Source organism: Corvus cornix, chromosome Z (genome assembly GCF_000738735.6).
Source record: "Corvus cornix cornix isolate S_Up_H32 chromosome Z, ASM73873v5, whole genome shotgun sequence".
NCBI classification, from domain to species: Eukaryota; Metazoa; Chordata; class Aves; order Passeriformes; family Corvidae; genus Corvus; species Corvus cornix.
In genome coordinates, this window is record NC_046357.1 from 66,696,512 (window position 1) to 66,708,083 (window position 11,572).

Consider the following 11,572-nt stretch of genomic DNA (forward strand, 5'->3'; position numbering starts at 1 on the left):
ACTAACATTAGGACTTCCCACTGAAATATGCTATTGAAGATTGTATCTGAAAAATAAATGCTGGGCTTGTAATTGTTCCTTGCAGCAGCATACAGGGTTTTACAGAAAGGTAAAACTGTATTTCTTGTAGGAGTTGGCAGCAAATAAACTGTTCTTGTTGAAAATAAGTAAAAGGTTTTCCAAGCTTGATTGTATTAATGATCTCTTCCTAAGGAGAATGCAATATTTATAAATAACAGTTGTGATGTTTATTGCTATCTTTAAGAAATCTGCACACTGTTCTTGCTTTTACAACTTTTAAGAGGTTCTTTGCACAAAGGAATACCAGGCAGGTTATTTGGATGATATTTCCATTATAAAACACAGACCCTTTTGGCAAATAAAGTGCAGGAAATGTTTGAAATGGTTAATTTCAGCAGACATTCAACCTTTCTCCAAGAGCATCCCATTGACTTGAGAGATTGTATAGCAGTCAAAATGCTTTAGCATCTCTTCAGCATCTGATGGCAGGATCAACATGTTGGGTGCTGACAGCTGTAAACATGTATATTTGCATTCTGATTCGAATGCTTTCAGCTCCTTTGCCTGCAGCGATCACTTCCTCTCTCCCCGTACTCCAACAAGGTCCGCAGTCCCTGTGCTTGCCTGCTCCGCTTCATCGCGGGCTGAAGGACACTCTCCTCTGAGCAGATTTCTTCCCGAGACGTGAGTCAGCAGGCAAGGTGGCTGACGACATTGCCGGGATGGGCCGCGCAGAGATGTGCCTCTGCAGTGACGCAGCCTTTGCTCACCCAGAAGTCAGCAAGGATTTTTACATCACTTCTGCACCAGGTGGCAACATATCATGATGCTCTGCTCGTGATCTGGATTTAAAGACACAAACGCTTATAATACGCAGCATTCTGCAGAATTCAGTCAGTACCGATCTGATCTGCTTGCCCTTACTTTTTTTTTTTTTACTCAAATTAAGTATTGTTATTATATTTAAGTATTATTATATTAATGTTGACAAAGACGGGTTAAATGCCATTAACTATAAGGAAGAAAATAATTCAGTTAGATGGTCTAAATGGTAAAAAAGGTACCTTCTAAGTTTTAGAGAGTACTGTTTGCATTGATTTTAAGATGCAAAATGCTGTGTATTACAACAGTTTTTTCTTTCAAATTTTCTGGAACCTAATTACTAAAAAATTCTCTTTGCTAATAAAGAAAGATTCGTAGTATTTGAAGGACTAGCACCTTCAATTTAGATTGTAATAAAAAGTTTGGTTGCTATTAAAAGGCTTTTCAAACAAGTGTTCAGATGTCTGTGACATTGAGGCTGAAATGTTTCATGTGGTATTCATACTGCCAACTTAAGATGTTTTTATTGCAGACATCTTCCGGGCTTTTCATTGTGGATTCACCTTACAGTTGCTTAAGGGACATCAGAGATAGCCTCGTCTGGAAAGTCTTCTAGTCTTTTGTCCTCCTAGCAGAGAAACAAGTGCCTGCAGGGTTCAGTTGATCTCATACATATTTCTAAAAGGTCAGATGGAGCACACCATGAAAGTGTTTATTGCTCTGTTGTGACCATAGAGTCTACAAAACTCGTTCAGATATCTACATTTTAGACATTTGCATTTGCTCAGATGATTCCTATCTTTTGAATGTAATTGTACTTCAAATGGAACTACAGACTCTCAAACTATTTGATTATTAAGCCCCAACTTTTTTCAGTTTGGCATCCAAATTCTACAAGCCTGGCTTGGACATTGATCTGAGTCATTCTATAAAGTTTTTGGAGTAAGGAGACACAACTCCCATTACATCAGGTGAGAGATAAATCTCGTAGCACGTTTTATTCCTCTTCACAGTATTAACATTACAGTAAAAACAGTTTCACAGTATTAACATTACAGTAAAAACAGTATAAGGGAAGAGATTTTGTTAAAGGCTTAATGTCTTATTCTTCAAGATTTGTAAAACAAGCGCAAAAAGCAAAACATATCTGTTCTTAAATAAAAGTTTGTGAAGTATTTAACATGCAGATGACAAGTAAACTGTCAAATGAAACTTTTATAGAAGACAGTATTATGAAAGAGAATGGGAAGATAGAGTGTATATGAAATAAACGATATAGACAAAACCAAATCCTTGAGTGTGAACTGAAATTAAAGGAATAAAAGTGCTTATGGAAATTTTTGCAGCCTTAAATGAAAGAAGAAGGAGAGGAAGGGATATGAAGGTGTGTGTGTGTAGATAAGTGACAGTGTTTTGGGCAGAATGTCAAATGTTTTGACACTGGAGTGAAGCCAAAGAGAATTAGGGGCAGGGTGAAATGTGAGTGAGTATGGGAGTACTTTAGAATGAGTTGATTGATCAGCAAAGTCAGAGGCTACTGTTCTGGAAATCCCACAAGAAAAACTGTGTTTTACTTACTAATTTTTGGAATTCATAAGCTATCACACAACAAAGTTGTCTTATTTCAAGGAGACTAGCAATGCCTAGCACTCACAAACCATCTCTGATTATCTTTACAAGCAGTCCTTGAGACAGTGATTGAAGGTTGAGGTGGCATATGTAACTAAACACAGTGTTATCTAGAATGTATTGTTACATACATAAAAACATCCCCACCTCTGCCCACACCATGTTGGATTTTGAGCTGGCCATCTTTACTTGGGAACAAAGTCTTTGGTTACAGTAAGAACCTGAGTTTGGTTCTTAACAATTGTTATCGCTTCCTCTTAAAAATACTATAAATAAACTGGAAAAAAATTCAAAGAAAGGTAAAAAGGATGATATAAATTGTGATGTTACAATGGAAATAGTAGTTAGGCAAACCAGAGTTCTTTACCCTGGAGAAAAGGTTGTTCTACTGAAATGTTAAAGAGGGCTAAAAAGCCCCAAATGGTATGAAGGTTGTGCATTAAGGATTTCTTGTTTAGTCTAATTTCCAATAAAAAAGATGTTGAACACCAGTTGAAGCTAACAGAAACCTCATTTAAAGCAAGCAAGAAGGCTTTGTTCTTCATCTTGTTTTAGCATCTGCAATAACCTTTTCATCTATAATATCTTTTTCAAAGCAAGTAAGAAGGCTTGGATCTTCATCTTGTTTTAGGATCTGTAATATCTTTTTCAAGAAACTCCACGAATTCACTCTAGACAGTTTATATGCCTTCTGAATAGTGGATAATTTAGAGAAGGAACATCCACCAATACCTATTGAATAAAAAAAAAGACATTATCCCTGGCTAAGGAATTCCAAAAGTTACAAATTTTTTGAGGTTAGATCATTTGGTAAAGTCTCATTTAGTGCTGTATTGTTCCCTTTTCATTTTGGGTGATCTTTTGGAGAATGGTTACTATGCCTGATGAATCACTAGCCTTTGCTCTGAGCTAGAATCACCCTTATGTTAGAAACAAGGCTGATTTTAAATAATAATAGATTTATCTGGTAGTGTTAAACTAGAATTACAACAAAAGCATGTAATCTATATTGAGATATTTTTCAGGTAAATACATGAAATCTATCAGATTGCATTTAAGGTAGAGTGATTCCTTCTTATCCTATGTGTGAATTACAGTTTTTCTTATTGTAGTTTCAGGAGTATTCTTAAAAAAGTTGAAAATTTTTGAGCATGTCAGTCCTGTAGCAAAAGCAGTGAAGATTATAAACAGGAGAATAAGTGGTGAAGGGACATATTATCTTTACCTCTGCTGTTTTCTAGTTTTCAACTCTGATGTTTTCTTCCTCAAAAGCATCTATTTTGCTTCTCTTTTTGGTTTAGTTTGCTAGATTTTGTTTAATTTCCTATCTCCCACTTGCTTTAGTGAGCAATGTGTATTTGTGCCAAAACCAAGAACACTGACTTCCTATTTTATACTGTCATCAGTGTGTTTCTTTTCCATTGATAGGAGAGCATATCTACCCAGTAGTGCCAAATATGGTAAGTGCTGCAGTAATTCACATTTTCCTGCTTCCCTCCTTCAGGACTGCACATTATACTTTCCAGCATGTGATGCGAATACAAACGGATCTTATGGGAAAGAACAGCACAGTAATAAAAAATTTTACCTGGAGGAAGAAAACAAAGAAAAATAACTGTTTGCTCATGTTGTGGCTGTGTATGTGAGACTTGAGGGGAAAAGACACCCTTTCAATGCAGTTTTCATTTTAACAGAATTATTGAATGTGGGAGCATAAAGGTAGTTGGCATTACCTGTCCTCCAGTCTTGTGTCTGTTTGGATGCAGAAAGTCAGAACTAATTTAAGGAAAATGGTATTCAAATGAAGGTGAAATGCTTATATTTGATTACATATATCTATTAATATGAAGACAATAATTTTGAATGGCTTTAAAGGTGTTAAATTCCTTTACCATCAAACTCATACTCACTAAAGTCTATGTGGGAATTTCTTTTTTCAAGTACTTGGAAACATACTACCCATCCGTAGGCAGGTATTACAGTTCTCCCAGCTTTCCTTTCCATTACATAATCAAACAATTCTCAAGGTTTGGCTGAAAAAGACTTCTCAGTAGACAACCTGCAAAAATAACACACCAAGAGATTTTTTTAAAGTGTGCATAGTCATCAGTGACTGAAAGATTGTAGTAAGAAGCAGACCTTTAAAGAATGCCTCAAATGGATGAGCTACTGTGTTGAAATACAGAAACTGGTAAACTGGAATTGCTCCCAGTAATTTGTCTGACCTGTAGAGTATTGGTATATGTTAGTGGTGGTCTCCTTTTGGGTTATGAGTTGATTTTGATGGATTGTAGTTAGGAGCAGGAAGAAAAAATGGAGAAGAAGATGAAGCAAAGGACAAGGAAACCTTGAAAATTATAACTCCCTCATTCTGGACAAAGAGTTGCAAATGCAACCTAACGAATTCTCATTCAGAAAAAAATTAGTATGTGCTTTATGCTAATTTAGAAGACATTAATTTAAAAGACATTATAAACATTTGGGATGAGATTTTGCTTGCATAAATTTAGTTATATGGCTCAGACTTACATCTGAGCTAGAAGCCAAAATGTGTGATTTATTTTGTCCTAAAGCAGAAATCTTAAACCTGTTAGAGGACGCAGGTGGCATCTAAAGCTAACTGAGAAGTATTCCATTCTTTGTTAAGGTAAGGGTGTCCTTACTGTGCTGTGGTGCAGGAAGAGGAAGATAAGGATGGAGAAAAGATGTTTCTTTTTCACATTCAAGTTCAAAGACACAATATTCATGTTTTCATGGAATGTTTCACTGGGACATTGATCACTATAGTTTCTTTAGCTTAACAGAATGATAGTTATGTGTATTGGCTCTTCTAAGAAGGAGACAGCCCAAAAAGAAATACAAAAGCAGCAGCATGGACATTTGTGAGGAGGATAGATATTAAACTGGAAACAGCAGTACTCAGAATGATATTTGACACTGTGAGAAACTGCTCTTCAGGAATTAAAGCTTCCATCTAAGGAAGGAGCATCCTCCCTGTTGGATGCCGTGAGGTGCCTGCATCCAGCCAGTGAACTGTCAGTTTGGGCTGCAACAACACATACCCACACTTGCGATGTGCATATGTGAAGTCATGGGGTTCTTTCACACCAGTGTGTGATTCAGCAGGTTGTAAGGAGCTGAGCAGATCCGTGGAAAGCTAGACCACCCACACCCCTAGGAGGAGATGTGTAAGGAGGGGAACAAGCATGCCCAGATGAGACGTGTGCACTTGTAACTATTCAGAGGTTCTGTGAGAAAGATATGCACATGTAACTGTGTTTATGTGTCTGTCATTCGAGCATTTTGGGTGGGTTGTTGTAGGAGGTAGTTTTTGTTTGTGTGTATTATAAGCATTTCATATGCCTCTAATATTGTTGTTTATTAGCTTGCATCTAATATTGTGGTTTATTTGTATTGCTGAATGTTAAATATAGATATCGCTGATTGCTGGTTAATTACATGCTGTTAATAAATTGCTTCAATTCTGATTTTCCCTCTGATAATGTATCACATTTAGCAGAAGATCTCTGAGCTGAGTGTACTGTCACTGCAATAAGCACAGCTGTGAAATACAGCATTACAGAAATGAAAGGGGTTTTGTTTAGCTGTTGAGTAATAGCAAAATTAATATTTAAGTGATAAGTAAGTTTTGATATATGCTGACAGCTTGCCAGTCTCTGAAATGCCTACCATTGAAACTTTCAAGATTTTGTCTATAGATAAAATGAAAAGATCAAGTAAGAGTCAGTTTTGTATCAGTTAACTTACAGTAGTTCTTGAGGAATAGAGGAGAATCCTTCTAAAACTCGGAGCTGGATTAAGAAACATAATTCAGGAAGGACAAGTCATAGTCCCTTTATTATGACTTGAGTGAAAAGGGAAGTAGAGTAAGTGTTGCTGATGGAAATTATTAATGCACCAAGAACATTTCCTGTGAGACATTATGCAAAATGCTGCATTCTAGTTTTATGGTGAACAGATTCTTCAAAGAACATAGTCTCAATTAGAACCCTGGAAATAAAAGAGGTATTTGAGAAATAACTAGAATCAATTTTTCTCTAGTTAGATGACATAGTTAAGATACATTTTCACTATTTTAACCACTTCTAGAATTTGTAGCAAGTTCATAGGCTTTAGTTTTTAAAGTCTTATTATAATTTTAATTGACTCAAAGATTTAAACTTCCCCATTTAAGATACTATGTGCAAATACATTTTGTTCCTGAAGACCTTTATTAAAAAACTGTAATGTTATGTGTACAGTATGCAGAGACTGTGATCCGTGTTGACTTTTAACATACTTTGAGGAAATAAGACATTGTTTTACCTATAATTGTGAAGCCCGATTGTGCAACCCTTACATTAATTTTTAGTCATTAAGACACTGTTTGCAAGACCACATCTTATTTTTCTTCTTCATGTTGCTTCATGCTACAGTTTTATCATTTCAGTTTTAGTTCTTTAATGATACTGGTATGTCTTGAAAAGAACTCTTTTCTTTTTACTTTTAAAAGGAACAATTGAAATGCAATATTAAGTAAATTGCATAAAGATTCTAACTAGCTGGTAGCCTTGGCAACCCTTAAGAAAACTCAGTATTATAAAAAAAGTAGTATTTCCTTATTTTTTTTTCTGATTTCTCAGATGTAGCATTGCATCAGTGCAGAACAGTTAAGTATTATAGTCACTGACATTATATGGCAAGAATATATGACATCTAGATACTGTTAGACTCCTTCTTGAATTTCTGTGTACTGAATGCAGGTGAGACATCACATTGTCAACTCTGTAGCTTTTTTTATTCCTGGTACCTAAGGGACAATTTTAAATATTAAAGTGTTTGTATGTTATTATGTATTTAATCAGAGATGGAGGTTTTGGTCAGGCACTCAGTGACAGAGACTCTACAATTTACATCATAACTATGTCTGTTTAGACAGGCATCGTTTTTTTATGTACAGAAAATCATGATCACCTGAGATACTCTTGCCTATCCTTGCTAATAATTGATAAAGGGAAGGATCTAATGTTTCTGACTGAGAAAATAATTACGAGTTCTGGTTGTTCCTTGATCTTGTAATATGTTTGCAAAGCGCTTTGAAACCTTGCTAGAAAACATACTAATATGTGCAGCAAAGTATCCCTATTTGTTAGATAATCGTCACTCCTAACAGGTAATCAGATCCAACATGCTTTTTCATCTGTTGTCATTTTATTTACTCCTTCTACATTCAGATCATGAACACCATTCGATGAGACCAGCAGCTAAACAGAAGAAGAAATGGTAAATTTGAAAGGACAGCTTAGGGAAGCCAAGCGAATGACTGACAGTGCTCATGGCTGGGAAACCTACAAGGTGTATGGATTCTTAATTAGTGTCTTTGAGAGGCATTAACCGTTCTGTTCTTTTTTAACCTATCCGATATTTCTAAAGTCTTATTATATATCCAGGGCTATAATTTGTTTGATTGAGTAGTTGATTTATTGCTATAATACATCTTTCAAAAGCTACATTTTCTGTTCTCACTAATATCTGGTGGTATCTTACGTTAACGGAGCTGTGCTTACAAAGTTAATTTCATATTTAGGAACGCTTTCTGTGGTGCCAGACCATGTCCAGAATATTCTGATACGGTTTTTTTCCCAGTAGACAATACTAATGTGAAGGCTATACTTGTTAGGGTAATTGTAATTTTTTTTTTCTTGAAGTTACATGAATTTTAGCATTCATATGCGGTGACAGCTGTATTTATCCTTTTATCTGATCTCACTTATCTTTCCATTATACAATGTTTATTATTAGGAACTCTTCAAATTTGGTCATGGGTATTTCAGTTATGTTGTGTTGCAGACTTAGCACTTTTACAACGTGTCACGGTCCTCCCCTGTCTGCATAAATTGATAGGACTGCAAGTCTCCTTTGGATTTCGGAATGTACACACAAATAAAGATCTTCTGAGTGTTTGTGTAGTTTGCTTTGTTGTCTCCCTTCCCAAAATAACATATGTGTAAGCTCCTGAAAGTGTGGTACTGAGAGGAATAATGTTTGGAGGATTTATTTTTTTTTTTTTTGACAGTTTGTGTAATTATTTGGTTGTTTACCAATTCATTTCACATAATCTTGCATACCAACACACTTAGGTTTTTGTTAAGATTTATTAAGATTTCTCTAGGTACTTTTGGGATCTATTTAGAGAAAGGTGTCTTTTCTTGTGAAGGTATGTAAAATTTCAAAACAAATTCTTCCAGCAAATGTATACCACATTTTGAAAAAGGAGAGAAGTGAATGGAAAAAAAAAAAAAGATTGTGCCCACAAGGAAAGATTCAGTGGAACAAATACAGGCCTGGTCAAGAGGAAGTTTTGAGTAAGCTTTGTATTCCACAACTGTACCAGTCTTAATCATTGTTTAATATTCAAATATTATTTAATAATGAAGTAACTAAATATCATTCATCAGTATTGTTGCTGAGCTTTCAGACTATGAGAAATGGAAATGTAGAGAGTTGCAATCTCAGTTTTCAAATTGGCTACTAGTTTTGCATGTTTCCATTTGTATGTGCTGACTGTAAGATAAACAAGCAAGAATTTGATCGAAAGGCTCTCCACTGAGGGTAGGACTTCATGTTGGTTTTCCTGCTGAGTACTCAGGTTCTTTCAAGAGCAGTAGGAGCTGTAAGTGTTCACTATATGTGGAGCTGAACAGAACATGTGAACTCTCATGTCAGATAGTATCATTGAATATTTGGAAATGTTTACTAGCTGCAAGGCATCCCTTTCCTTCACTCACATAGTATAGGCACTCTAGATAGTCTTAGAGTCTTGAGTGAAGGAACTATAACTTTCAGAGCTTGTCCAGTAAGATTCTTAACAATCCCAATGCTTTTCTTCAGAAGTAAGGTTAGCTAGCTGAAGTTCAGCCTGGTCATTTCCTTGGTTCCTGTTAGCTTCTCTGATGGTGAGCCAGAGCTCTGCTGGTACAAATACCTGCAGTGAGGCATCTGGCCATGACAACATACAGCAACTGACTATGACAAGACTCACACTTGGGATCCTTTTTTCTTCTGAATTGATGTAATTGCTAGGTACTTTATAATTGTTTCAGTCTAACATTTGAACAAAAAAATGATGAAAAATATGCTCTAGTCTTTTTTTTTTCTCCCTCAATGGAACATTTTTGGTAAAAAGAGAATTTTTCAGTTTTTCTTATAACAGTAAAGGAAAAAATAATTTCAGGTATTTGGGCTTCCAAAGAAATGCAGTTTTCTTATGCAAAGACATTTTGCTGAAGTGATGTTTTTGGTAGAAAACATGCGTGTTTTCTAGCAGGATCATCTGCAAATTGCAAAGTAAGAAGGAGGGAAAAACGTGCTGTAAAATCTATCCACTTTAAAACACTATAAGTGGTAATTAATTTGCCATCAAATGAACAATGTCAGATGCTACCTCTACCTTCATTATAAGAATCCCTTAGGTACCTAAGTTAAGACAATTTCTGGACTAATAGATTAAAAGCTCTCCCAGGCACTGGGACTAACTGGCATGTAATACTATGCACATACTTTAGCAAACTCTCTTATCCTCCAAAGATGGTTGGGTACTTTTAAGAGCAGTTTCTGAAACACTGCCTACCAAATTATGTTCATTAACCTATTTGGAAGAGGTACAGGACAAAGATCTTTTAGGAAGTATTTTAGGAGTTTGCCCAGACTAGTATATTCTAGTGTTCAGGGATGTTTCTGGTTGTTGTTAAGACATAATCTTCAAACAATTTCCCTTGGTCATACATGGCATGACCATGTACTGGAAATCAGAAGGAAAAATATTTCAGTATGCAAATTTTGAATCCTTTTTGTCTTCGTTAACATTAAATAGATATTGAGATGAGGGCTGATTCTTGGCAGGAAAACCTGAATTAATATCACAAATGCTGAGGCTTGATGCTGACTTTACAAAGTACAGTTTTATAGCCACTATATGTGAGAATGAACAATAATGGTAGTACTTTCTGTCTATAAATCTTAAATACAGATTACGAATTAAATGTTCTTTACAAAGGGAAACTCATAGAAGGAAAGGATGCATGGAACACTGGAGTTCATCCCATTTAACTCCTAAATGTTCTTTCAAGGTATATCTTGCAGGCATTTGCACAGCAGTAGCTTCTGTGGCCCCTGGGACCATGACAGGACCAGATTCTTCTTCAGCGCTCAGTTTTGCACATACTCACCTCTGGAGACCAAAAAGCTTCAGTAAAGGTGAACTGTGATCTGTGTCCACAATGAAGCAGCGAGAAGTATATTCCTATTTTCTGTGTTGCTGTTTAGGACTATAAAAACAGATGAACATCCCTACAAGCTGCATACTTGCCTCTCAAACTGATGAACAAAACCACTTGCAAACATGAAAAGCTGCAAGGACTTTCCACTATTCAGAAAAGCACAGCTAAACGGATACCCTCTGACCTAGCAGTTGGTGTAATATATTAGATGAGAAACTAGAATATCTAAAATTTCGGAGGTCTGTATGTGGAAGATGGAAATTGAGTTAGAGGTCTTTCAAATCTGTGATATTGTTAAACTCAGTAGCCTATTCCTAACTTGATGAAAGTATTTCCAGATCTGATTATCTAAAGTTTGAAGATTTTTTTACTCGGTGGATTTGAGAGAAAGCTTAAGAGCAGATATAAATACACACCTAGTACTTTGGTACTTTTAGTCTCCATCAACATTTCTGCTGTGAGCAAGGGACAATGTAACATTGTCTTGGACGCAGACCTGGAAGCATAATCCTGGGTGTTTTAAGCATATTTTAGCATATAGTGAAATCAGGAAATTGAAGTTACATGGTTTCCTGTTACAGTACCTTTATTTAATAATTACCATTACAATGATAAGTCAATCTATCATTTTCTGGGATTGGCAATTTTTCATCACGTTGAAGGAACATTTTATCCTTGGTTGATAGCATATTTAGGATAGTTCATAACTGCATCTTAATGAAAACCAGGAATATTTTGTTTTTAGGAAAAGGATTTTGTTCTTACAATCACTTGATATTTGTATATGGAAATTTTTAGGTATGTTGAAATATATCTGGTTT